The sequence below is a fragment of the Papio anubis genome, chromosome 7 (genome assembly GCF_008728515.1).
Source record: "Papio anubis isolate 15944 chromosome 7, Panubis1.0, whole genome shotgun sequence".
Classification (NCBI taxonomy): domain Eukaryota; kingdom Metazoa; phylum Chordata; class Mammalia; order Primates; family Cercopithecidae; genus Papio; species Papio anubis.
In genome coordinates this window covers 160,889,567-160,912,718 of record NC_044982.1, presented here as the reverse complement: position 1 = coordinate 160,912,718, position 23,152 = coordinate 160,889,567, and the positions used below count along the sequence as shown (strand labels likewise).

Below are 23,152 nucleotides of genomic sequence, written 5' to 3'. Positions count from 1 at the left end.
TTTTCAGACCGTGATCACAGGCTACATTCTCCATACCATCTTCATAGCTCCTGTGAGAAAATAAACTCCTGCATCCAGAAGGCGTGGAGTAAGAGACACAGCTGACCTTGACTATATTCCTTACTTCCAAGAAGATTGTAGCAGTAATTCAGGTACTATTATTTGGGGGATTTATAATTCAATAAACGTCCTTACCCCTCTGAGCTTACAATTCACCCCATAGGAAGGACAGCCTCATTTATATTGACAATCTTAGGCCGCGCTCGGTGACTCATGCCTGTAATCCCAGCACTTTGGGAGGCTGAGGTGGGCGGATCACGAGGTCAGGAGATGGAGACCATCCTGGCTAACATGGTGAAACCCCATCTCTACTAAAAATACAAAAAGTTAGCTGGGCGTGGTGGCGGGCGCCTGTAGTCCCAGCTACTCGGGAGGTTGAGGCAGGAGAATCATTTGAACCCAAGAGGCAGAGGTTGCAGCGAGCTGAGATCATGCCACTGCACTCCAGCTTGGGCAACAGTACGAGACTCTGTCTCAAAAAAAAAAAAAAAAAAAATTGACAATCTTAGTACATGGAAGTTTGCTCTTTTCATTTCATTATAAGAGGAGTTTCTACAAGGTAAGTGACTTGTCAAATCCCATTTTTTCTATTCATTTCAATGCATGCATACGGTCTGTTATGTGTGCTGTGAAGACAACATTCATGACCACATTATTTTGGAAAAAAAAAATCACCAAGTGGCAAGCCATGAAGGAGATGGAAGTAGCTGTGTATAAGGACAGACTCATCTCTAGGAGGCAGGAGGGTCAATGAGTTCTGAGTGCCCAGAGTTAAGATAGGAAAGGTGATAGACACAAAACTGTGCTACCATGATATCCCAGGCACAGAAGACACAGGGCTGGGCACCGAGCTCCCAAACACTACCACCATAGCATGGAAGTTATGATTTCTCACAATAAACCTGTAAACCACCCGGCCACATTTTACTGAGGCTGGATTGGCCACTGGAATTCTCGAAAAGATGCTGTTGAAGACATCTCATTGTCTGACCACATCATGAGGCCTGAACCCAACCCTGTCTCCACCCTCTACTCTGAATAGAGAATACAGTTTAAAAGGAGCATGACTCCTATATTTGAAATTAGGGTTTCCTGTTCACTGAATTGAGCCCTCGTAGAAGCCAAAAAACTCTCAGTGCAAATATGCTCAACATTCTAAATTATAAATTACATGAGTTTCTTCTTCATGCAGTACAGTCTTCAGGGAACACCAAGACCTGTTTCATTTTCCAAGTATCAGCAGGTGGAGTTGACAAGAGTAACAAGTGTTCAGAGCAAAGCATTTCATGGCGACTGTAATGTGCCTGGGCCAGCAGCAACTGCTTACAGTGAGATTCACACGACCCTCGTTCATGAGATAGGAAGAATAAAAGGAGAGGGAGAAAAAGATAGGTAGTTGATCTAAATGAAGAATTGAATTTGGAAAGCAACTTAGAATAGTCTCTGCTTGTATTTCTGAGATTAAGGCAAACAGTCTCAAGATAACAGTATTTCTGTCTTCAGAGAGCTGCACGCTGCTGCAAACTTTCAAGTAACACTTTACCATTTCTATCTTCCTTCTCCATGGGATCTTTGAGCCATGATTTATAAAATTACCTCTACATCTGTGTTGTATTTTCGTAGCATCTAATATTCTCTTGAGGTCTCTCTTCGGACAATGGCTTCAAATTATAACGCTGCCCAACAGGACTCCAGGAAATTAGTCCTGGAGGTTTACAGTGCACCTTTCATGGGATACTTATTTATCCTGGCAGATGACTCAATGCCTAATTGTCCAGTCCTTGACCAGGCATCCTTCTTACTGTAATTTTTTTATTTCCATAGGTTATTGGGGAACAGGTGGTTTGGGTTACATGAGTAAGTTATTTAGTGGTGATTTGTGAGATTTTGGTGCACCCATCACCCAAGCAGTATACACTACACCCTATTTGTAGTTTTTTTAATCCTTCACCCCCTTCCCACCCTTTTCTCCTGAGTCTCCAGAGTCCATTGTGTCATTCTTATGCCTTTGCATCCTCATAGCTTAGCTCCCACTTACGAGTGAGACCATATGATATTTGGTGTTCTATTCCTGAATTACTTCACTTAGAATAATAGTCTCTAATCTCATTCAGGTCGCTGCAAAAGCCATTAACTCATTCCTTTTTATGGTTGAGTAGTAGTTATACACACACACACACACACACACATACACCACAGTTTCTTTATCCACTCATTGATTGATGGGCATTTGGGTTGGGTTACTGTAAACTTCTAAAATACTGTCAGATGCCCTTATGGTACTTTTCAGACCTGTGACCACTACATTCATATCAAGACAACCACTTTCTAGGAGAACTCTGAATTGGAAAAATGTTAAGTTCAGGTGTGTTGGTCAAGTGAGACACAGAGGAGGTCACTCAACAAAGCACTTGAAATAACGTAAGCAGTGTAGTTCTTACAGGTAAGGTTCACTGGGCACCATCTTAGGGTCTACCTGACACATCAGGTATTCTCCAATCTGCAAATTTCTCAGTCTTCACTTATTTTTTGTGAACTTGACTTTTTTGAAAAGTGCAGGTCAGATATTTTGTAGGTTTTCCCACAATATGAATTTCTCATGATTTCTCATGATTAAACTAGGGACATAAATACATTAAACCCGTGCATGTACGTTTGAAGGCAAGAAAAACTAAACGTTATAGATATTAGAAATATAAACATAGATAAATACAATAAACACAAATTAGAGGATAGCAAATAATTTCACAGTCATAGCGACCTTCAGTGATTAAGGAAGATGATTAAGCTAAGGAGATGCACTAAGGGCCATCAAAAAATTGCTCATGTTGTTTTATAAGGTCAGCAGTGACTTTAAAGATGAAGAAACCTTACAAACTGAAGAATGGTTTCAGGTTTACAGAACAGTTGTAAATGTAGTACATAGAATTTCCATATATCCCCTAAGTTTCCATTTTTGTTAAATTCTTACATTAATGTAGGACATTTGTCACAACCAATCAATTTTATAACACTATCATTAACTCCTCTTCATACTTTATTCATTTTTTTTTAAGTTTTCACTTAATGTCCTGTTTCTATTCCAGGATCTCATTCAGGATACCTCATCACAGGTACATGTCATGTCTCCTTACAATTCTCTGACTGTCACAGTTTCTCAGAGTTTCCTTATTTTTGCTGACATTAATATTACTAATGTGGGATTCGTCTGATGTTTCTCTCATGATAAGATGGGATTTGTGGGTTTAGGGGAGGAAGATCACAGAGGGAAAGTGTCATTTCTATTTATTTATTTAATTTTGAGACAGTGTCTCACTCTCTCACCCAGGCTGGAGTGCAGTGTCATGAGCTTGGCTCACTACAGCCTCCATCTTCTGGGTTTAAGGATCCTCCCTTCTCAGCCTCCAGGGTGGCTGAGGCTACAGGTATGTGCCACCATTCTGGGCTAATTTGTTGTTGTTGTTGTTGTTTGTTAGTTTTTTTGACAGAGGCAAGGTTTCACCATGTTGCCCAGGCCAGGGTCAAACTCCTCGGCTCAAGGGATATTTATTTTTTTTATAGAGATGGGGTCTCAGTGTGGTAGCCAGGCTGGTCTGGGATTACAGGCGTGAGTCACCGTGCCTGGTCAAAAACTGCCATTCTCATCATATCATATCATACTAAGAGTGCAAACTATCAACAAGAGTACACATTCATTATTGGCAGAATGTCTACAAATTTCTTTAAATTTTCACCATAAGCATGTGTCTATTCTCTTCCAATTATTTTATGTGTATTAATTTATTCATTTATATATGCATCATTTGTTTATATCATTATCTAAATATGGATATTTATTTTACACTGCATATGTGCTATTTTGTTTTGTTTTGTTTTGTTTTTTTGAGACAGAGCCTTGCTCTGTTGCCCCGGCTGGAGTGCAATGGCGTGATCTCGGCTCATTGAAACCTCTGCCCCTTGGGTTCAAGCAATTCTCGTGCCTCAGCCTCCCGAGCGGCTGGGATTACAGACATGAGACGCTACACCTGGCTAAGTTTTGTATTTTTAGTAGAGACAGGGTTTCACCATGTTGGCCAGGCTGGTCTCAAACTGCGTACCTCAGATGATCCGCCCTCCTTGGCCTCCCAAAGTGCTGGAATTACAGGCGTGAGCCATGGTGCTTGGACGGTTTTTTTTTTATTGCACACACCGCTCCAGTGTTGGCTAGTGGAAGGTTTTTAAGTTGTCTCTTGTATCATTTTAAAATGCCTCCGTAATGAAAGTTTGATGTTGTTGTGTGGCTGGTTGGTTTTGTTGTTGTTTGGCATTTTCTTTTGTTCAGTCACTACTGTATGCTCCAGTCTGTGTATTTAATTGTGCTCCAGGCTAATTGGGTAATTTCATAATTCCTACTAATGTTTCCAACACCAGGTGACCTAATCCAGCACCATCTAAATGGATCCACTCATTCTCCTTTGTCTGTAATCTAGCGCTCTCCCTGCAAGCAAGCTGACATTGTTAATTTAATCATACTTCCTGAACAAGGTATGTTGCTATGTAAGAAAATACAAGTTGAAAAAGTCAAAATACTGTGTAATTCCATTTATATGACTCTCTTGAAAAGGAAAAAGTGTAGTGATAGTAAAGAGTTCGGTGGTTACAAGGGGCTTGGGAGAGAGAAAGGTACAATCAGTGAACTACCGAAGATGTCTTTTGGGCAGTGGCATTACTCTCCTCGATACTGTAATGGTGAATACATAATCATGTTTTCCAAATCCTGAGGAACTTTGTAACACAAAGAGTGTACCTAAATTATGCAAATTAAAAACCTTATTTAGTAGGTAACAAGTTTGCCTTTTCACAGTATTTCACCTTTTCCAACATATTTTTTCACAATGTGCTTTTTAGATTTTTGAAGTACACCTCATGGTTTTTAGATTTGCCTTCACCTAATTTTTGTAGGACAGGTGAGTCACAGAACTGGGGCTTATCCTGAGAGGGTTATTAACTTTGTCCAGGAAAGAATTTAAGGGCAAGTGGGTGATGTTAGACTGCAACATTTTATTGAATGGTACTGCTCCTAGCAGAGCAGGGCTAACTCTTAAGCAGTGTGTTCAGAGTTGGCAACATATAGGCCTCTTGGCAACTGTATTTATGTGCATTCAAACCCACTTTTAATTATATGCAAATTGAAGGGTAGGTCAATGCAAATTGAGACAGGAAAGGGACAGTGGCTTCTAGGTTGTCTGCATGGAAAGGGGCAGTAACCTCTGAGTTGTGGCCATGGAATTTGTGAACAGTTACGTGGTTGGTAGGAGTGTGTTATGTGAGTGACAAATGAAGACTGCCAGGGATCACATTTGCCGCGATGTACTGGCTTCTGCCAGTTTTTCACTTTATCCTGTCTGGAGCAGATCTTGTTTTGGTCATCAAGGTTGTGAAACCAGAAAACAAGTCCTTCCGTTCTCCTACCTCATAATGACAAAATACACTGGGCATATTTTCATGTGATTTTGGATCTGACTATGGCTGTCTTTTGAGAATTGGCTATTTAAGATTTTGCCATTTTTGATTGGGATATTTGCCTTTTTAATTTTGAATTGTAAGACATTGCATATTCTGGATAATAGACCATTATCACCTATGAAATTTGCAATTTTCAGATATTTTCTGCCATTCTTTGGGTGCCTGTTTATATTTGTTGGTGGACTTTAAATTGCAAAAGGTTTTAATTCTGATGAAGTTTAATATTTCTATATTTTCTTTTTTCCTTTGTGCTTTCAGTGTCATATCTTAAAACATTGTTTAACCAGAGACCACAAAGATGTATTCCTATGTTCCTTTTTATGGGTGGGGCCTGTTTAGCTCTTACATTTAGATGGATGATCATTTTGAGTCTATTATGCTTCTGGTGTGAAGCAAGAGTCTAACTTGCATGTGGAGATGCACTTGCCCCAGAAACATTTGACAATAAAATTTTGCTTCATACCTAATTTATTTGGCCACATTATAAAAGCATTTCACCATAAATGTAAGGATTCATTTTTGAGCATTATATTCTACTCCATTAATCAATACATATATCCCTATAGTAGTACCACAAATCTTGATTACTATTACTTTGTAGTAAGTTTTGAAATCAGGAAGCATATGTCTACTATGGAAACCCTTTTTGTCCTTCTCAAGAGTATTTTGGCCGCTCAGGATCTATATTATATATAATTTTAGGATGACCTTCTAAATTTAGGGGAAGGTAATGCCACCTGAGGTTTTGAGAGAAGTTACATTAATTCTATAGATCCATTTGGAAAATACCGCCTAGCTAACAATATTAACCCTTCTAAACTATGAGCATTCAAAGATTTTCTTTTAGTTTTGTTCAATATGCATTCTATAGTTTTTAGTGTACATATTTTGCACTTAATTTGATAAGCTTATTCCTAAGTATTTTTGATGCCATCTCAATTGGAACGGTTTTCTGAGTTTTGTTTTAGATTGTTAATTGCTGGCATCAAGACATTTAAAATATTTTATATTAACATTATATACTGTAAACTTTTTTGAACTCATCTTTAAATTCTAAACATATTTGATTAGAGTCCTTTGGACTTTTAATACATAAGATCATGTCGTTTACAAATAGTCAGAGTTTGACATCCTTTCCATCCTGGAAGCCTTATATTTATTTTTCTAAATGAATTGCCCTGTCTACATTCTGCAGTACAGTGTTGCAAACAAGTGTCAACAGTGGAAATATTTGACTTGTTTCTAATATCAAAGAAATTAGTGAACCTTTCAGATACTTATGATGATTTGTGAGTTTTTCACAGATGCTCTTTGAAATGAAGAAAGTTCTCTTATCTGCCTAATTTGCTGCATGTTTTTATAATACTGAATCTGGGAATTTTCAAGTGCTTGTTTCACACCTTTACCGTCACCTAATTTTTGTAGGACAGGTGAGTCACAGAATTGGGGTTTTTCCTGAGAGGGTTATTAGCTTTTCATATTAACCTTTGAGATGATTGTATAGTTTTTATTCTTTGTTAATATAGTGTATGACATTAATTGTATCATATGTTGAACCAAATTTGCATTCCTGAGGTAAATACCCTTTGCCATGGTGTATAATACTTTCTACATGTTGCTGATTTCATTTGATAATATTTCCCTGGTGATTTTTGTCTCTATATTTGTAAGGTATATTGGTCTTCATTTTCCTTTTTTAAATGTCTGTCTAGTTGTTCAATCAGGGTAAACTAATACATAATATACAATGGTAAGTGATCTATTTTCTACTTATTTATTATTATTGTATTGTTTTGAAATATTTTTGATAAATTAGTATTAATTTTAAGTGATTTTAATAACACACCAGTGAGTTCCTGATGAGGGCAGGGAAGTGAATCCTAAGAACAATCGTGTGAGTTTGGAAGGAGACCCTTCCCCAGCTGAGCCTCAGCCTGAGCTATCACCTACATCTGGACCGAAGACCCAGAGAAACTGTGAGTAATGTGTGTGGTTTTGAGCCACTAAGGTATGTAGTAATTTGTTATGCACCAAGTAGTAAGTAATATACCTGACAGTAATTGTAAGGTGGTATTCTGGATTAGATCCTAGAATAGGTAAGTATATCATTATTAGAAAACCTGGTAAATTATGAAGGAAGTTTGTAGATCACTTAAGAGTCTTGAAAAACAGTTAAATTCTGTTTTCATGAATATGCTATGGTTATAATAGATATTAGCATTCTAGTTAGCTGAATGGTATATCAAACTGTCTGTACTTACCTATGTGCCTTTGTGTAAATCTGCAGTTATTTCAAAATAAATATGTTTTTAAGATTATTATTTTTTTTAAAAAAAAGTAAGCAAGTAAAGACATAAGCAAAAAACTTTTGCCTCCAGATACAAGTGGGCATCTAGGGAGAGAATAGCAAACTAGCTTTTCTTATCTAGGCAGCATTCGAAACCCAGGCAGCACTGCTACAGGAAGGTACCATCAAGCTCCAAGAACTCTTATTCTCCTTCTCCTTCCCCACTACCCAGTCATTAGTGTCAGCATCCACTTCTTCAAAGAAAGATGCCTGTTTTTCACATATCCAAGAAAGCCTCATTTTAGAACACTATTTAGCAGAGTATATTCAGGATCCCACTAACCTTTTCAGAAGACATGACTTTGAGATGATATAAGGGAAGAATAAGAAATTTCAGTGACGGGGAACATAAATCGTATGTCTGCATTCAGGATCATGTTTTCTTGGTACAGGGATTTCTTCTTCAAGTTATCAAAAGATAACTTTACCTTCAAACCTTTCAGAAAACCTATTCTAATTTAGTTCTCTTCATTCTCCATTCTCCATCAGGAATTGTTCAGGACCATGCACTCTGTTGATACTCACATGGTGGAATTATATTTCTCTTGGCCAACCCTAAAGCCATCAAAATAGCAGGTAAGCAGAGTACAACAAATATTTCTAATAAGTTAGTTTAGGTCAGTCCCTACTTCCAGAGGCCTGGGAATAAATCTTTACAACAGGTTTTTTTTGCAGGTGAATGCCACTGAGTGATATATACATGTTGTGCACAAGAAGAGAAATCTCAGTAGGCAAAAAATAAAAATAAAAATAAAAACAGTGTACAGCGTATCTCCAACCCTCCATGCAGTGATCTGGGGGACAGAAACAGGCTGGCTGATGACTCTGCGTGTGTCCTGGCTGCCCACTAATTCTCCACACAGCTTCCTATTAAGAGGCATAATAGCAGCAGAGTTGTTTTCAGGAACCATGCCTAAAGGCCTCCAAAGCCATGGAACTACATATTGAACTCTCATTGACATCCACAAATCTTGAATAGCATGATGTCACAGGCACAGATGACAAAGTGCTGAACACTGAGTCCCCAGACAAACTTTAACTGCATGGAAGATATGATTTCACCCAGTATCCTAAATCAACAGTTTTATAGAGGCTGGCCTGGACACCACAAGTCTACAAAAGATGCTATTGTAAGCAAACCAAATTTTTAGACCACATCATGAGGTAAACCCAACGCTCTGTCTCCACACTCTAACCTGATAAGAAGATTGAGTTCAAGGAAGGAATGTCTCATATATGTGATGGCATGACTTTGTGTTTACTTAATTCAACCTTCCTGGAGTCTAAAACTCTAGGTGAAATTTCAGTCAACCCCCTTAACTATGACTGTATGAGTTTTTTCTTCACTCAGTGTGTTCATGAGGGGACACCAAAACCGATTCCAATATCCAAGTACCCAAAGTAGAGTTGACCAGAGTAGCAAGGGGACAGATCAAAATACCTTATAAAGACCATTATGCATTCACTTCTGCAGTGACTAATCATAAAGTGATTTCTGCAATCACCAGTCATGTGATTAAAAGGACAAATGTGAATGAATAAAAAGATACACAAATATTACAGCTGAAAGAACGGACTTTGTAATGAAGTTTACAGGAAGCATTGCTCATATTTCTAAGATTATAGTTTAAAGTTTCAAAATACAGCTTTTCCTAGGTCTTTAGAGAGCTACCATTCCGTGAATTTTTCAGATAACTCTTTACAATTTTCATCTTTGTCCTCAATGGATTTCTTAAACCATGGTTCATAGAACTATATTTCCATATATGACATAAGAATTCTAGTACTCCACTAATAACTCTAATTTGTCTAAAAAATAGGTAGAATATAAATGCCATTTATAAATTTATGTGATAAGATTTAAGCATATTTCCTCAATAACAAACAAGAATATAGCCAATGAGCCACCATAATTTAACTCTGAGAAACAAGCAGTCACAGAGAAAACAGTGTATTCCATTCATCGTAGAGTGCACATTTTCACATCTATCAAACACAGATGCATCTTAAATTTGATAGCGTTGAAACACTATTGACGAGAAGGCAGTCATCATGTGATTGTCCTTGTTTACCTGTATATGAGCTTGGTCTGCAGACCTCCTGTCGACATTTTTGGGTGATATCATCAACATCCACATCAAATCTTGCATAGGAGGGTTCAGAAGGTTGAAAATATAAACTCACAGGAGCAACATAGGAATCTCACAAGAAATGCAGCATCACCAAAGCTTCAGATTAGCACAGGTGATAATAATATGGGGAAAATTATGAGCAAGATGAATTGAAGAGTGATTCAGGAGAGTTGCATCTGGATGAGAGAAAATTTAGGAAAACCTTTGTCGGTGTGTTTTCCTCATATGTTCCATCCCATGTAATCATAGGAGTGACAGAAGACAAATATCCACATGTATATGTCTTGAAAACAGCTTTTTTCCCAATAATTATAATATAATGATGATATTATTATAAAATGTATTTCCACATGATAAAAGTATTAGTTTCATTGTTAGTGGTTTTGTTCTTTTATTCTGATACAGGAAATAGTGACACGTTACAACTGATGCGATCAATACATGTCACAATTTATTAGAATATTTATTTTTCAGGGTTAGTGTAGGCTTGGTAATATACTACATGCTTTATATGTTATCATTTCATGCAATCCACCTGCCATCTCAGGAAGTAAGCACTATTCCCGCTCCTCTGATCCATTTCCAAGTCTGAGGTAACTCTCGACAGGAGAGGCCCGAAGGAACCTTGAGTTTGATTCCATATGCCCCAGAGTCTTTGCTCGTATCAACTGCGTAGACTAAGTTTTGTCTTATATGGTAAATGCTTTTCAGGTCTAGTTTCAGACAGCTTAGCCTACCTCGTGGTCTCGAAGTTATTTTCCTGAATTGTGTTCTGTATACTATAAATATTTTTATATTTTTGTCTGTGAACCAACTATAATTTTGTGTGTAATGTCAGGTCATAGGTCAGTCTTTAATTTCTCCCTGTGGATATTCAAGACCCTGGAACATTTTAGTACAAATCTGTGTTTCCCCCATGTATCAATTTAAATATATGCTTATATATGCATATGTCTGTTTTCATTTTTAAGTTATTGGTTGTTTATTATATATCTGTGCAAATATCACACTCTTATTATTAAGAGAGTCTATTTAGCCCAAGAATTTTCTCTCTAGAGATTATTCATTTTTTTCTTTTTTAAGAGATAATTTTGTTTGTCACGCCAACTGGGGTACAGAGGCACAAACATAGAACACATTCTCTGTCTGAGCTGCTGAACGCAAGAGATCCTCCCCGCTCAACCTCCTGAGTAGCTGGGACTACAGGTGCAAGCCACCTTGCACGGCTATTTTTTAAATATTTTTGGTAGAGAGAAGGTCTCTCTTTGTTGCCCAGGCTGATCTAGAACTCCTGGCCTCAAGCAATCCACCCTCCTTAGTCTCCCAAAGCATAGGGATTGCAAGCGTGATCCATTGTGCCTGGCCCAGGGCCTGTTGTTTTAACCACTGAGCTGCTCTATAATGAGGTGAAAAATGTTCAGACCTGCATGCCTTGCACCTACACCAATACCTTCAGCTGTACCTTGAATAAGGCTGTGGATATACAACTTTAGAACATTGCTATTGACTCTTAAATCTCTAATGTCCTTGTGATCTTAGGCAATCTCCCAACACCACTACCCACTTTATGTATCTAATATCTTTGACAACAGCCAGTGGTGTTGAAAACCGGGAGAGGCAGCCCTGACTGCCTCCTGCCCTGCTGTAGATGATCCTGTGAACAGGGTCCCCCTCCAGACCACGCCCAACAAAGGCAGGTTCACAGGGGAGCCTCTGAGCTCAGGGCCTCTCTGGGGGCTCTGCACGCACAAGGATGGCAGCTCCCAGCCTTGGCTGTGGGGTGAGGTAGGGAATTCAAGTCTTTTTAAAAAGGCTGAGTTCATGTTCAAAAATGATTCTGCTTGCTTACCAATGACACCTTAAGACTTTAGATTTTATATTGTGCTATTTCTCCTTTGTTTTGATTTAATTTGTTGTGCAAATGTCTTAAATGCTTGTGTATAAATATTCTGGTTTTTTTTTTTTTTTGGCCATATAAACATCATCTAAAACCAAATATTTATTTTTGTATTGTGTATTTAAGGCCTTTATTATTCTGTTTTAAAAATGCATTTATAATTATTTTTCAATGAACCATATCAACTATTTTCATCTTTACTACTGTTTCCCTTTCATAAATTGAATGTTAATATCACTTTTATTAGCAACGACAGACGTTACACATTCTCTGCTTTATGATTTTCCAGAAATTTCCTCTTAAATAGCTCTGGTTAAAAAGAAGGACAGAAACTATTCTGTAAGCCACAAGGCAAAATTGTCCCACATTAAAAAGATCTTATGCTTAAAAAGATCTGTCAAACTTTCTATTCTATGGCTTAGTTTGCTGTACATGTGAAAGGTTAACAAGGTATTGATTTGTGTGGCAGTAAAGTTAGACTTCACATCTGAACACAAAGAGCAACCTCTTCTTAACTATGCAGGTGTGAACTTCATGATGCTGTTTCATTTTCTCCTTGTACAAAAGATTTAGACATTGACTGGACTCCATAATTCCTTCCACCTCACCTCCATGTACGTGTACGTGACAGTTCTCTGCACGGATCACCCATTCTATTAGATATGAATTATTTTCTTATTTCTGATGAGTGATTATTAAACTCGTTTTTAGTTCTCAGTGATATAAAAAATACCAGTTAGAAAACGTGTACATCATGTGCTGTAATCAGAAAATATTTTTGTGCCATTAGCTTATAAAAAAGGAATTTCAATCTTTTATTTATTATCATTTTCATCCAACTTAATAGTCTCAAAAGGTTTTCATACTTGTGCATTTTTTTAGATTTTACTTTTGTTGTCTTAGTCAAAACTTAGGCAAAGATTGGAGACGTTTGTTCAAGATGTGTGAGACATGAGCAATCAACAGAGCAAAAGCACTGATATTGTATGGGGACTTTTGTTCTATATTAATAGATGGGCACTTGTTCTGCTAGGTATAGCTGCAGTCAAGGTCTATAGGCTTTAATAGTATAAACAGAAAATTTCATTTATAGATCCTGGTTTAAAAAAAAAAAAAAGAAGTGCCCCTCATCTGTTATATTATAGTCTGGTACCATTTTGCTACAGAATGTAGGTTCGGCAGTGGCCACTTGTAAAATCAAATAATAAGCAGAAGGGTGGGAAAAAGAAAGTGACTTTATTCCAGATTTTAGCAACGGGGAAGGGCTAGATTCATATCTCAAGGAGCCATTTCAGTTTTCGTGGCAGAAAGCAGGATTGTAAGGAGAAATTTTGGTATACAGGGCATGCAGAAGGAATGTGGAGGTTCAGGGTCCACATGACTTGCTAGAGGACTTATCTGTAATCATATTAGCCTAGCCAGCATCATTCAAGACAGAATCGGGTTGTGGATTAGTTAATCAGATGTCTTGAAACAATCTGAAGCATGCCTGTTCTGGTTCAACATTTGGTAATTTCTAAGCAAACACATACTTAGATAAGCTGGCAATGCTTGCTGGTGGTCTCCCTGGTGGAAAGGACGGAGAGGAAAAGGTTATATTTGCATTTCTTAAAGAGCTAAATAACAGGTGAACATAGAGGGGAAGAAAAAGACAAAGATAATTTTTAGAAAAATGGGGTACAGGCCGGGCGCGGTGGCTCAAGCCTGTAATCCCAGCACTTTGGGAGGCCGAGACGGGCGGATCACGAGGTCAGGAGATCGAGACCATCCTGGCTAACACGGTGAAACCCCGTCACTACTAAAAAATACAAAAAAAACCTAGCCGGGCGAAGTGGCGGGCGCCTGTGGTCCCAGCTACTCGGGAGGCTGAGGCAGGAGAATGGCGTGAACCCGGGAGGCGGAGCTTGCAGTGAGCTGAGATCCGGCCACCGCACTCCAGCCTGGGCGACAGAGCCAGACTCAGTCTCAAAAAAAAAAAAAAAAAAAATGGGGTACTCAGTTACAATTTAACTTAATTTCACTGCATATAGAGAGTAACCCTATACTACATAGCCTGTGGCATGTACATAGTGAAAAGCAGAGAAAAATATTTTTCTAATGTTAAAGAAACTGGATATTTTTAAGGGAAACTGATAGAGGTGGGAAAATTTATTGGTTTCTTCTACTTTAGGTGATGAACATGCTCTACTCTTGTAAGTAGAAAGCTGTATTTTAATTGTTTTATAGTGCAGTGATTTTACCAGCAACAACTAACCAGGTAACATAGGAAAGACAGGTTGGTGTCCACATAGGGTGATCGAATCTACTTAACACGTCATTTGCTTCGTTTCTAAGCAATAGCCATCCCTTCATCCTTGGACTTGTTGTAAGATCACTGAGTCATGAAAAGCCTTGTCTTTTTGCAGTAGGGAATTAGATGAAAGGGTGACGGTAAAGTTCATTCAAATTACTTCTCTTCGTATCTTTGCTCTGTGTTTCTGTACCACTCCTGTGCTCCTGTGAACCATGTCCCAGTGGAATACTGATGGCACCATAGTCCAGCCTGCATGGGTGTAGGCATGAGCGCTCTCTCCTGTTCTTACCACTGCACGTGGAGAATGGCTTCGTGAAATTCAGCCACTTTGTTCCTCAGTCTGTCAGTTCCATCTTCTCACTCAGGGTGTTTTCTAGAGTCTGTGCCACACCATAGCCTGGAAGTTCTCCCCAGGCAGTAACCTGAGGCAATAGTAACCCTCATATCATTGTTTCGCATCTCTCAGATGTCATTATTTGATGTGCACTGTCTTGCAGTCCATCATTCCAGATAAAGTGTCCATGTTTACATGTGATAAGCCATATCTAATCCCAATAAGTTTTACCACAACATTTTGTTTCATTCTTCCTGCAGTTACTCCATCATTACTGTACCACCCTGTATGGATCTCGTTGCCCATATGAAGCTGAGTAAGGAACAATGTGCACCAGACTCACAGAGAAAAATGGACAAGCGAGCTGGCCTTTGTATCACTAAAGGGAAGGTCAGATTGGTGAATACATAATGTCTGTAGTGTCTCATTGGGAACATTCACTGTATGTCAATGAATCAAAGACGTAGAAGGATCTAAAAGAATAATATCTCCATCAAACTATTATACGCATAAAAGACTTGTTTATACTAACTGAAAAAGTCCTTTTAGAATTTTGAATTTATAAGTTTTATTCGTATAAAAATGAAAGTAATATTGAAATTATAAATTAAGTCACACATATTTTGGTATTCTGATTATGGTTATTCTGAATTAGCTTTTTACTCAGAACTATAGAAACCTTAACAACACCCTGTGTACCTGAAGAGATATGGGAAAGGCACACTTTTTCATAAAAAGGAGGCTGTACCATTGTGGGATTTGCACCTTTCTTATTGATACCCCTTCTGGTAATTTTGATGATGGTGATCTTATGAGAAGCTGACGATATAAAATTTCAGGATGTATTCATCCATGTGCTGAAAAGTTGAATCATGTCATGGCTCACGCAAGTCTAGCAGTGACAGTGATGAAAAGCAACAAACAAAAAATCTCACACACATAGTAACACATAGTAAAATTGGTGAAATATGGTAACTAATAAAGATTTTGCAGTATTCACCAAAGGAGCCATATAAATAGAGCTAAATCTTGGTGAACAAGAAGATTTTATTTAAACTAAGAGGGAAACACTGTCCAGAAGGACCAAAGAAGTACGGATAAGCCAAGAGGAGCAGGGCCCCTGAGAGGGTCTCTAGAGTGGATTGAGGATGGGGAGGCTGGAGAAGCAGCTTGGTGGTGGGGGAGGACTCAGGACTCACATCCTGTCATGAGAACAGAAGAGAGCAAAAGAAATGTGGTCGTCTTCATGTTCAAACCTACTTCAAATTGAGAGATAGAGTTTCTAGGGAAGTAGACAAGATTATAGTTGAGAGGTGTTTGAGAGGCGTTAAATCCATTGGTGAAATTCAATATGAAGGAGAATCTTCTGTGTTATTCATTGTCCACTACATGTATGGGGCTCACAGGGGAATGACATAGATAATGTTTCCAAAATTTCCAATATTTAAACCTAGTGGGGATTCAGAAAACTTAACAGAAACTAAACTGCAAGTGGAAGAGTTGCGCTTGGGACCTCAGAGGACAAGCATCAGACCTGGGATGAGATGGACAATGGGGGCTTCCAGGAGGAGGATCATTGGAGGAGATGCTGGAGAGTGAGGTGCAATGAATTCACCAGACTGGGGAGGGAAAGGGAAGAGGAAAATGTGTCTTTGTGGCACAGGCCAGGGCAAGAGAAGAGGACAGTGGACTGGAAGGAATGCTGGGATCAGTAATACGTGAGGAGGCAGGAGCAGGAAGGGCAGACCATGGAGGGACTGGTAATGATCCAGGGGCAACTTTTTTCCCCGGACATTACACATGTTCACATGCCTGTCTCTGCATGTTCTCTTACATGTTCTTTGATATTCTCATACAAACTTCATGATGTCCTCATGTCTCTGAGATTGTAACATGTAATATACATGAATTTATTCCCATATATGTATATATATGGGAATGTGTGTCTGTGTGTGTATTTTTTTTTTTTTTTTTTTTTTTTTTGAGATGGAAGTTTCTCTCGTTGCCCAGGCAGGAGTGCAATGGTACAATCTCAGCTCACTGCAACCTCCACCTTCCGGGTTAAAAGGATTCTCCCACCTCAGCCTCCTGAGTAGCTGGAATTACAGGCACCTGCCACCATGCCCAGCTAATTTTTGTGTTTTTAGTAGAGATGGGGTTTCACCATGTTGGCCAGGTTGGTCTCAAACTCTTGACCTCAGGTGATCTGCCCGCTCGGCCTCCCAAAGTAAGTGCTGGGATTACAGGCGTGAGTCACTGTGCCCAGCCCCCTTTTATGTTTATAGCAATTGTTATCAACCTGAATATTTAGTGGTGAATTGTTTACATTTATATATTTAAAACTTAGTAAATAAAATTACTTCACTTAGTATGCCTTTATTTCATCACGTTTCAAAGCATCTGCTCATTTTAAGGGAGAGTCACGTCTGCAAGCAAGCATTGTGTCAGGGTTATTGTGTTTTTATTAATTTTGGATACTTGTATGTTCTGGAAACTATTAAGCTATCAGTATTCTTTTAAAAAATATTGTTGCTTCATCTTTTACTTTGTTTTTACTTACCTTGCAATAGTATGCCTTTTTTGCTGCTGATTTTCCATTTGATTTTCTCTCGTTCTCCTTTCCTATGCAGGAAACTTAGATGATGAAATTTAGTCTTTCTTTCAAACATACGTCTTCAATAGAATCTCCTTTAAACTCTCCTTCTGTTACATCTATTAATTTTGTTAAGTTTTTTTCATTGCTATTTGGGTCAAAATATTTTTAATAAATCTTGAGATACCTTCTTTGGGCCATGTTGTGTATCGAAGTGTGTTGTTTAATCTCCATGTATTTGGGGATATTTCAGTTACCTTTCTGTTACTTACTTCTAGATTAATTTTCTCTTGGTCTGAGAGCAATCGTTGTGTGATTCCTATTCTTTTAAATTTAATAAGTGGTGTTCTAAGTCCTATAATATGGACAGTCTTGCCAGTCTTGCAGAGGGATCCTTATGGGCTAAGGAAGTATGTATATTATTCACATCGTTGGAGTTAGTAGTTTAAAGATATAAGTTATATTGGGTTGACTGATTGTATAGTTGAGTGATAATATGCCCTTGCTTGTATTTTACCTGCTGGATGTGTTGATTCTTGATAGAGAGGGTTGATGTCTCCAACAATAATAGTGGACTCATCTCTTTCTTCTTCACATTCCCCCATCACCTAATTTAACACTAATTAACCATCACCTAATTAACCATTTTTAGGCTTATACCTATTGAGGAGAGTTATATTTTCTTAGAGAATCACCCCTTTTATCCTTAACTTATGCCTGTCTTTATTCTTCATCATTTTATTTGCTTTAAAGTCTGCTCTGTTGGAAATTAATATCTGTACACTTATTTTCTTTGATTAGTGGAGTATGTTATGTTTATCTCTTCATTGTTAATCCATGTGTGTCTTTATATTTAAATTGGCTTTCTTATGTAGTTGGGCCCTGTTTTTACATCTACTCTGTGTTTTATAACTGGTACCTTAAGAACCCTGACATTCAAAGTGATTATTGATATAGTTGGAATCATATCCACTGTATTTGTTACTGTCTTCTAGTTCTTGCACTGCCTTTGTTTCTATTTTTCTCATCCACTCATTTTCTTCCTTGGGTGGTTTTCATTCAGCATTTCATATGATTTTATCTTCTTTTCTTTCCTAGCATGTAGGACATATTTATTTTACACTATTTTATTGGTTACCCAAGGTAATAAAAACTTTTATTTTGTATATTTTTAATTGATCTTACATATAACACTTTTTTTTGTTTGTTTGTTTGTTTGTTTGTTTGTTTTGTTCTGTTTTGGGACAAAGTCACACTCTGTCGCCCAAGCTGGAGTGCAGTGGTGCAATCTCAGTTCACTGCAACCTCTGCCTCCTGGGTTCACGCCATTCTCCTGCTTCAGCCTCCCGAGTGGCTGAGACTACAGGCGCCCACCACCACACCCAGCTAATTTTTTGTATTTTTAGTAGAGATGGGGTTTCACCATGTTAGCCAGGATGGTCTCGATCTCTTGACCTTGTGATCCACCCGCCTCAGCCTCCCAAAGTACTGGGATTTGATTACATGCATGAGCCACCGCGCCCAGCCATAACAGCTTGTTTAAAATAAAAATAACATATGTATATGATTATATATGCATAAGTATAAGGTATACATACACATATGTATATACATATACATACATATATGCACAAGTCTTTTTACATGTAAGTGAAATGAAAGATAAAGATACAAGGGACAAAAGAAAGAAATACAAGAAAAGGAGGAAATAATTAGGACTATTCTGTTAATACAAGGTTGTCACTCTACTTCTGAAGTGATACACTCCTAAATGAAAGGGGCTCAGATTAGTGCTCACTGTAAATCGCAACCACCAGGGAAAGCTACTGAACCAAGGGCATCAATTCCTTGCTGCCTGTTGGACTGAGGCTGCATTCAGTTCCTTCCCATGCTGGCTTCTCCCTCGTGGCAGAATATGCCATCAAAGCCACCAAGGGAGAGGTTTTGCAGCAAGACAGAAATCACAGTCTTGTGTAAGATGATCATCCAAGTGACATCCATCACATTGTAGTATTCTTTTGACTCAAAGCAAGTCTCAGGTTCTCCCTAAATTCCCAAGGAAAGGATTAGAATACCGGGTTGTATACACCAAGTCATGAGGATCACTGTGCACCATCTTAGAGCCTGCCTCCAACGTTAGGTCCTGCCCAATCTGTAGCAGGCGCTCAGTCTTCACTTATTTTGCTGACCTTGACCTTCGTGAGAACAGGTCACATATTTTGTACAATGTGTCAGTCTGGATTTCTCTGAAGTTTTCTCATAATTTTAATGAGCAGTATAGAGAGACAGAAACACATTATCATCTACTTGTGAAGACAAGAAACACTGAACAAGATATTATTTGCAAATGCAAATTTAGAGAAAAAAACTTGAACAATTTGTGAATGGAAAAATGAAAACTTAAGACCTTCACCAGGATAAAAAAAAGAAGAGGATAGATATGGGAGATGCGTACATGGGACACAATATTGATAACCTTCTACTTACTAAACTTAATGGTGTACTTTAAAATATCTATTTTAGAATTGTTTTGCGTTTACAGAACAGTTAGAAATAAATACAGTGAGTTTATTTATACCCAACACACAGTTTCCCTTTTATTTAATTCTTAGTATGGGACATTTGTCACAATTAATGAATCAATATTGTACATTATAATTCATCAACATCCACAATTAATCAGATGTCCTTTTTTCACTTAATGTACATATTCTGTTCCAGGGTTGTGTTCAGGACGCCGCACAGTTAGGGAGTGTGTGCTCCTTTTGGGCCTGCCAGTTTCTCAGATTTGTCTTGTTTCTAATGTAATTGAAATCCCTCCTTTGGGATTCATCTGATGTTTCACTCATGATTAGATGGCTGTTCTGGGGTTTGTGGAGGAAGACCGCTAAGGGAAAGTTTTATTCTCATGAAGTTGTTATATATTATGGGCATGCAATATTTCTTCCCTTCCCTCCCCTCCCCTCCCCTCTCCTCCCCTCTCTTCTCTTTTTGACACAGTCTCCCTCTGTTACCCAGGCTGGAGTGCAGTGGTGCAATCTAGGCTCACTGCAACCTCCACCTCCCGGGTTCAAGCAATTCTCCTGCCTCAGCCTGCCGAGTAGCTGGGACTACAGCGCGTGCTACCACACTTTGGCTAATACATTTTTATTTTTTTGTAGAGGTGTAATGTCCCTATTTCCCAGCCTGGTTTCCAAGTCCTGGCTTCAAAAAATTCTCCCACCTTGGCATCCCAAGGTGCTGGGATTACAGTGACCCAGCCACTTTATCACTGTTAACGTTAGTTTTATTATCTGGATGAAGTAGTTTAGTTTGGTTTTCTCTACTACAAAAGTAATAATTTTTCTCCCTCTTCATGATGTACTTGTTTGATAAAAAGTCACTATGAAAAGCACATACTTAAGAAGTAGAGAATCATCCTCCATCTCTGTAAGGGCAGAACTTTTGCAAATACCATTTGTATTTTTTAAACAATTTTAATGTTCTTTTGGCTGACCTGGATCAATTGCATTTTCCTGTACATGTTAAAATCAGTGATCCAATTATTTCAAAAAATAAAAAATAAGTGCAAGCTAGAATTTCTGCAGGGACTATATTGAATCTGCAGATACATTTGGAAAGTATTAGCATCTTGGTTAATATTTAATAGCATTCTGATCAACGAAAATCTAATGTTTTATCATTTATTTAGGATTTCTTTAATACTTCAATATCTTTTTAAAGTTTCAGTGTATATATCTTGCAGTTGTTATGTTAAATTTATTTTCAAATATATTTCCTTTCTGCTGCTATATTAAATGAAATCATTTTCTGAGTTTTGTTTTTTGATTCCTTTGTATTGTGTAAGACCGCAGTTTTTTCCATTGATCTTGCATACTACTGCATTACTGAACTTTTTGTTTTTGTTGTTATTTCAACCTTATTTTAGTGGATTCCTTAAGATTTTCCATACACTAGATTATGTCACTGGCCAATAGATAGTTCGACTTCTTCCTTTTCAATCTGGAAGACTTATGTTTATTTTCCTAGCCTAATTTTCTCAATTACATCCTCAAGCATAATGTTTAATAAAATTCACAGGAGTCAATAACTGTTTAGTGTTTCTAATCTTGGGGAAATTACTAAAAGTTACTTGATACCTTTTGGTGTTATGTGAGATTTTCATAGATGCCCTTTTTAGATAAAGAACATTCCCTTCTATGCAAAACTTAATGTTTTTACTGTGAATGGGTGTTGGATCTGGATTTGTCAAGTGCTTATTCTGCATCTTTAGATGTGATAATGAGGCTTTTGTCATATAGTGTTTTTTTTTAATATAGTTATTACACTAATTCTTTTTATATGCTGTACCAAACTTGTGATCCTGAGTAAATAAATACCTTTGGTATTAGTATATAATCCTGTTTCATGATTCTGACTTACATTGAAAGTATTTGCTTGAGGATTATTGCCTAGGTATCCATAAAGCATATTAGTTTATAGTTTTCGTTTTTTGGATTGTCTTTTTTCTGGTTGTAACCTCAGAGGAAACTGCCTCATAGGACGCACTGCACACTGATCTCTTCTCTGTGGTTTGTATTTTTTTGGAGAACAGTTAGTGAAAAATTGCTATTGATATTTTAAAGGTTTGGAATAATTCAGTGGTGAAGTCTTCTTGAGCTGAGCAGTCATGTGAGCTTGGAAGAGGATCCTTCCCCAGCTGATCCTTCAGGTCAGACCTCAGTCTCGGTCATCATCTACATCTAGATTCCTGACCCAGAGAAACTGTGAGTAATTTGTGTGTGCTTTTGAGCCACTAAGCTATGTGGTAATTGGCTATGCTGCAATAAACAATAATACACTTGATGGTAAACATAGTATGTTATCCTTGATTAGATCCAAAAACAGAAAAATGGCATTAGTGGAAAACCTGGTAAAATATGAAGACAGACAATACTTTAGTTAATAGTTTTGTACCTTTATCAATTTCTGAGTTTTCATAGATATTCTATGGTTATGTATAATATTAATATTATAGGAAATTGAAGGATATATAAAACTTTATGTAAGAGCTTAGCACTGCTCCATAAATTTGAAATTATTTTAGAATAAATAGGAAGTGTAGACATGCTCATATATTTGAGATCAGGACTTGCTGTTAACTTAAATGAGCTTTTGTGGAACCTGAAACTTATGATGCAAATGCAGTATCATTATTAAATATAAGTAATATGAGTTTCTATTTTATTCACTCTATTCTTCCGGGAACAGCAAAGCCCATCTGTTTTCTCAGGTAGTATCTAAAAGTAGAATTGAGTCTAGTAACAAGTAAACAGCACAGAAGATTGTATGGAAACTATAATGCGTTTACATTTGCAGTAACTAATCATAAAATGACTTGCAGGATAATTATCCACATTATTAGAATGACCATGGGAAAGACAAAAAAAATAAGAGATGCAACTTTCTGAATTGCGAAACTGTATCTGAGCAAGTGTGGTGGCGCACACCTATAGTTCCAGCTACTAGGGAGAGTGGGTAGAATGATCACTTGACACCAGGAGTTTGAGGCTGTAGTACACAAAGATTGTGCCTGTGAATAGCTAGTGCACTCCAGCCTGGACAATACAGTAAGGCATCATCTCTTAAAGAAGGAAAGAAAGAAAGAGAGAGAGAGAGAGAGAGAGAGAGAGAGAGAGAGAGAGAGAGAGAAAGAAAGAATTGGATTTACATTACAAGTTTCAGAGATTGTTGTTTATATTTCTATGATTAGGGCTGAAATTATCTAGATTTTTCTGTTTTCAGAGAGCTGCCATGATATGGTTTCGCTTTGTGTCCTCACGCAAGTCTCATCTCAAAGTGTAATCCTCATGTGTTGGAGGAGGGGCCTGGTGGGAGGTGAATGGATCATGGGGGCAGATTTCCCCCTTGCTGTTCTTTTGATAGTGGATGAGTTCTCATGAGATTGGATGGTTTTGAAGTGTGGCACTTCCCCCACAACTCCACCCCTCT

General features: G+C 37.8%; 2 long non-coding RNA genes across 6 annotated transcripts in view; both read left to right on the top strand.

The window, feature by feature from the left end:
• Nucleotides 1-23,152, top strand: part of LOC103885661 — a 113,615-nt gene that overhangs the window by 9,285 nt on the left and 81,178 nt on the right. For all 5 annotated transcript variants that reach the window (XR_004185329.1, XR_004185327.1, XR_004185331.1 and 2 more), the window contains exons 2-7: nt 8-152; nt 4,471-4,584; nt 6,870-6,995; nt 7,415-7,541; nt 8,402-8,488; nt 21,787-21,927. This is a non-coding gene — a long non-coding RNA (uncharacterized LOC103885661). The remainder of the gene's footprint in view (nt 1-7; nt 153-4,470; nt 4,585-6,869; nt 6,996-7,414; nt 7,542-8,401; nt 8,489-21,786; nt 21,928-23,152) is intronic.
• Nucleotides 2,035-3,426, top strand: LOC116275891. Its single transcript, XR_004185334.1, has 3 exons — nt 2,035-2,503; nt 3,147-3,173; nt 3,389-3,426. It is a non-coding gene; the product is annotated as an uncharacterized LOC116275891 (long non-coding RNA).